Raw genomic sequence first — 5,638 nt, 5'->3', positions numbered from 1 at the left:
GGCGGCGCAACGCGGCGGGAGCAGCGGCGCGAGGAGAGAGAGGGGCCGGGGTGGCCTGAGTTTTATAGGAGGTTGGGGGAGGCGCAAGGCGTGGAGGAGGGGTCAGGGAGAGTTTCTGTGTGAAACGAAACCTATGGGATCACAAGAATCCCTACTACGGTTGCCGGGGAGCGGAGTTGTGAGAAGAGGAGGATTAACAGTCAGCACAAGGATCGTTTACCTAGATTCGGGCCGCGGGGGTGCGTAAAATGGATGTATTGAGTGTGTTCGAGCTCCCGAACTAGCTATTGGTGCTGTGTCGTCCAAAAGAGCCGAATTCCCCTCCAGTACACCATGGGCCTCCTTTTATAGTCGAAAGGGGCTGCCACAGTGGCAGACAGGAGGTGGAAAGGTCTACAGTACTGTGAGCTTATCGCCCGTATTACAGGACAAGACGCATTTAATGCGTCGCTTAGGTGTCCCCTAGCTTTATCGGGGGAGGGAGCGAGGCCCGTCCTGTCCGCCACCGCTCCTCCTCGCTTCGACACGCGCCCTAGCCAGCGGAGTATGCGGTGCCATGTAGACAGGCAAGCAGCTGAGGTGGCGCGGTGGTAGGGTCTTCACGAAGATCTGCATGCCACCATGCGGGCACTTGTTGATCTGGCCTGGAAGTTGCATGTTGCCACGCAGGTGCCGGCCCAACTGGTTGGGCTGGCAGCTGCATGTGAAAGGTGGTGAAGTCTTGGTTGGTGCAGGCCTGGCAATGGCCCGGCTGACGTCCATGGCAAGGACCTTCCCGGGGGCCCGGCAAGGGTCCTGCCGTGGTGCGCAGTCGTCCCCGGCAAGGATCTTGCCGGGGGTCTCGTGGCTTTCCTCGGTAAGGATCCCGCCGAGGGTCGCCGCCTTCTGGTCCTCATCTGATCTTGTGTATTTATGATCTTGACAAAGATCTGCATGCCACCATGGAGGTGCCTCCCAAGCCCTGGTCCCAATGTAGTTGGTTGGGTTGGAACCTGTGGGCTCAAGGTTGGCTCAATGTGTGGATGTTTTGGGCAAGTTGCCCCGGCAAGGCTCTTGCCGGTGCCGCCACCTCGCCCCTTTGTTGCCTTGTGTTCTTGGCCTTGGCGTTGCCTCTGACCATCTTGTGCTTCTGGCTTCTCTCCGGCTTCCCTCCTTTGCCCTGCTACATGTGGCCGCGGCACGTGGCTCTGACTACCCGTGCACAAGTTAAGGGGTACAAAGGAGTGCCCCCACTTTTGTACACCGACAGGAGCCCCCGGGCCTGGGCCACACATAAGCGCGACACGTTGTTGGGCGAGGCCCAAAACGGTGCGCGGGCAGGAGGGGCGGATTCTACCGCAGTAATTTTCCGTCTGCTGTGCTTCCCCACGACCCGCGTTGAACGCGCGACGTGGGGGTCGTGCGTGTGACGTGGGGGGCATGCGTGGGGCGGTTCCCGCACGCATGCGTCACATCGCAGTTAATGCGAAAGGAGGCGGCCCACGTCTTCCCCATAAAAAGGAATAACCGCGAGCGCGCTGCTCACTTTGCCCCTTTCCTTGCGTCTTCCCCAATCTCAGAGCCGCCGCCCCCTTTCTTCCTCCTTCTCGAGCTCTTGCCCTCGCTTGCCGCCACTGCGCCTTCGCCATCCTCCGCCCCCTGCTCCTCGCATCCACCATGGCTCCCAAATCCACCAAGGGAAAGGGAGTGGCCAAAGATGCCGGGGCGACGGAGCCGCCGGAGAGTGAGCAGGCAGCGCGACGGACGCAGCTCGCCTACTTCCCCTTGACGGTCGACGCGATCGAGCTGCGGGATTACTTCAAGCCCCTGTGGGGGGTGAAGATGGGGGGAGAGACGACGGGGCATCCAGCCACGCGCGTTATCCCCGCCAACTGCGCCGAGACCGCCCCAAATCGGTATCCTTTCTTCATCGACTACTTCTCCTGCGGTCTCTGTCCCCCCTTCTCCGATTTCTTCAATGATGTCATGCGCACATACGGCTTCCATCTTTTGGATTTTACTCCGAATGCCGTGGCATGCATGGCTCTTTTCGCGCACCTCTGCGAGGGCTTCGCCGGGGTGCACCCCAACACGGCGCTCTTCCGCCACTACTTCTTCCCTCGGATCCAACCGGGGGGCGCCATTTTCCGGGTGCATCACCGGGATCCCAAGGGCCAAGGGGGCGTACCTGGAGGGCGCCATGAAGGAGAGGTGGGACGAATGGCGGGGCCAGTGGTGCTGGTGATGGCGAAGCTCACGGTCGCCATCACCAGGATCAATCGCCTCACCGAGGCCGGGCTCACCCTCGAGATGATCGGGGCGGATTTCATCCGCCGCCGAATCGCTCCGCTGCACAACAAGGGGAGGCCGGCCTGGCTTTTCACGAACGCCGCCGACATCATGAGGCTCCGCCCCGGCCTCGACCACAACCTTACAGTGATGAGGCACGCCCATCTCTACCAACGGCTCTTCCAGCTTGACGTGAACCGCGACGGCGAGATCGAGCGGTCCAGCAAGGCCGCGAGGGCCGCCGTGAAGGCCGGCAAGGTCGCCAAGGGGCCCCTATTTAGGTTGCCGGCGGGAGTGGTCCCGCTGAGCAACAACTCTCGCCGGACCGACATCATCGCTATGATGCCGGACTTCAACGCGCACGGCCTCGACCCGAGCTGGGTCGAGCCAGAGGAACTTCATGTGCAGCAGTTCTTCAACACCTTGCATGAGGGGTATGTCACTGCCGAGCAACGGCTCGTCCAGGACACCTCCCAGGTGGAGCTGGACTACATCGCCGCCAGGGCGGCGGAGGCGAAGCTCGCCGAGGAGGCCGGCAGCACCGGTGGCCTGAAGGACAAGGTCGCGGCGGAAGCCGAGGAGAAGGAGCTCGCCTAGTGAGCGGAGGCCGCCGGGGAGGCCAGCAGCACCGGCACCGGGGCTCCTCTCGTCGAGGACGTGGTCGGCGAGTCGTCGTCGGTGGAGGCCGAGGAGGAGGAGGTCGTGGCCGTCGACCCCCAGCCGCGGGGAGAGGGCGGGTCCTGCGGCGGGCCACCTCTGGCGAGCTAGTCTGGCCCGGCAGGGCCGCGCAGCTGCGGCAGGCCCAGGAGACGTCCGCGCGCCAATCGAGGGCCGCGGCGGCGAAGAAAGTGGTGAGGGCCGCGGTGGCGAAGAACAAGGCACCCGCTTCTTCCTCGTCCAAGCGCGTTCAGACCCCATCTCCTTCCCCTCCTCCGGCCGATGCTGACGCAGGGGTCACTTTTGATTTCGGATCCCTCAGCCCGAGGAGGAAGGGGAAAGCAGCAGAGGAGGAGGAGGGGGAGGAGTAAGCTTCGCTTCTCCCTTTTTGTCTTCTCCGTTCTCTCAAACAGTGCCGCCTGTCTTGAGCCTTCTTCATTTTGCAGGGACGTGGAGATGCTGGCCCAGAGGGTAAAGAGGGCCAGGACCTCGACGAGCGGCCAGCCCCCGCCGGGCGCCTCCGGCACACCACTGGTAGTGTGGAGCAGCCCGGACAGCAGCCCCCAGCACAGCCCCCAGCGTAAGTTCGCCACTCACCCCTCGTCGACGTGCGTCAGGGGTATGACACTTTGGTGCTGACCTTGTCGTGGATGCAGGAGGGAACAATAGGAGGACGAGCCACAAAGGGCTACTCTCAACATGCCGCCCCCATCGACTATGCCGCCCTGAGGGGCGTCCCTGGCAAGGGCGCCAAGCACCGAGCCCATGCACACGGAGGAGGAGGAGGAGGAGAACTCGGGCGGCGGTGGCTTCGCCTCAGCGCCAAATGTTGGCGGGGAGGGGACTTCTGCTTCTCAGCCCGGCACGGGTAGGTTTCTCGCCTTTCATTTCCATTTCCTTTTCTTTTTGTTTCCCTTTTCCTGAATCTTGATCTTGGCCTCGCCTCATCCTCTCCTTGGCGTTCAGATCCCCCTCGGCAGGCCTGGAGGACATCGACACCGTCAATGAAGACGTTGCCAAGTCCGCCGAGGAGGAGGCCGAGAGGATCACCGCTGAGGAGGCCGCCAAGGGCGCTGCTGATGACGCCGCCAAGGAGTCTGCCGGGGAACCCGGCAAGGGGCCTGCCGGGGAGGCCGGCAAGTCCGCTGCCGAGGAAGAGGCGGTTGATGACCAGCCTTCCTACTCCACCGCCTCCGGCTCCGGCCGGTACCTGAAGGTGAGTGATGACCTCTTCGTCCACCTTCCAGGCGCGTTGAGCACCAGGGCTCCCGTCGAGGAAGAGGTGTTTGACGAGGAGGTGCTCGCCGCCGCCGGGCTCGAGGTCATCGACGAGCCGAGCGCCGGTGGCGACGGCTCCCAGGAAGAACGGCTCCTCCACGCCATGGGTGCCAGCTTTCGGAAGCTCCAGGCGCTCCACCACGCCCGCCTGGACAAGGCTAAGTCCAGGATGGCTGTGGCAGAGAAGGCGGAGGCGGACCTCCAGAAGCGCGTCGCCGAGACGCAGGACTAGTTTTGCCAGGCTCGCGAGGAGCTGAAAGCCGCCCAGGGTGAGCTGGCCAAGCGCGACGTGGAGCTCACCATGAAGCTGGCGGATATTGAGAAGGCCCAGGAGATGGCGGAAAACCTGGCCGCTGCAGCCGAAGCCGCTCGGACCCAGCACCAGGCCACGCTGAACTCCCAGGAGGAGGATCTTGCCGCGCATGACGAAAAGCTCGCCGCAACGCTCCGCGGCAAGGACGAAGAGGTGGAGAAGCTCGTCTTGCAGCGGACCCAAGAGCTGGAGCAGAGGCACGGGGAGGCACTTGATGCCCAGGCTTTGGTTCACGCCGGCAAGGTGAAGTAGCTGGAGGTGGAGCGGGATGAGCTGAAGGAGAAAGCCGTGAAGCTGTCCCAGGAGAAGGACACGCTCAACAGCCCACTGACGGAGGCGCAGGGCGCAGCCGTCAACAAGGCCGGGGAGCTCTCCGAAGCCAAAAACTCCATCAGAGACCTCAAGCTGAAGCTGGAGGGTCTCGAGAAGATGCTGTCGGAGGCCAAGGCCCGGGAGGGGACCCTGACCAAGAACTTGGAGACCGAGAAGCAGCTGCAGAAGAACGAGGCCCTCAACTTCAAGGATCACGTGGAAGGCGAGAACCGTTGGCTCAATCGCCTCGCCGCTGTTGCCAACCAAGCCTCCACGCAGCTGTCCATCATGGGGATGCCGGATGTGAATTACGCCCCGGAGCGGAGCGTGAGCGCCAACTGCAGCCTGACCCTGTTCTTTAGAGGGTCTTCGGCGCCTTGGAGCGGCTTCACGCCAACTGGGCGGCCTCGCTGGCCGATGAGGCCCGGAGGCTTTGCCAGGGTGCCATGACCAAGGTTCTCACAAGGTGGCCTACTGGAACCCCAACCTCGACTTCGATGCCATGCTGGACAGCTTGCTGATGGGTGTGGACCTCGTGGCGCTCAAGGAGCGTATCAAGCCCATCATGAGCCACATCGGTGGAATCGAGAGGATAGAGGGCCAGTGCCGAGATTAGGCACGCCGTTTCACACTGTCGCTGCAGGTTCATGGCCAAGACAGTGTTTATCTTTAGTTAGAATTGCAGCAAGAATTGATGTAATATAACTCTGCAGTACTTTGATATAACGCATGTTATTTTCCTGTTCAACCCCTCTTTGTATGTCCGCCCTACGTTTATCGGGTAGGCTCGCCGGCACGTAAACCCAGGGC

Source organism: Triticum aestivum, chromosome 1D, assembly GCF_018294505.1.
Source record: "Triticum aestivum cultivar Chinese Spring chromosome 1D, IWGSC CS RefSeq v2.1, whole genome shotgun sequence".
NCBI lineage: Eukaryota > Viridiplantae > Streptophyta > Magnoliopsida > Poales > Poaceae > Triticum > Triticum aestivum.
Note: the sequence above shows the minus strand (reverse complement) of the source record.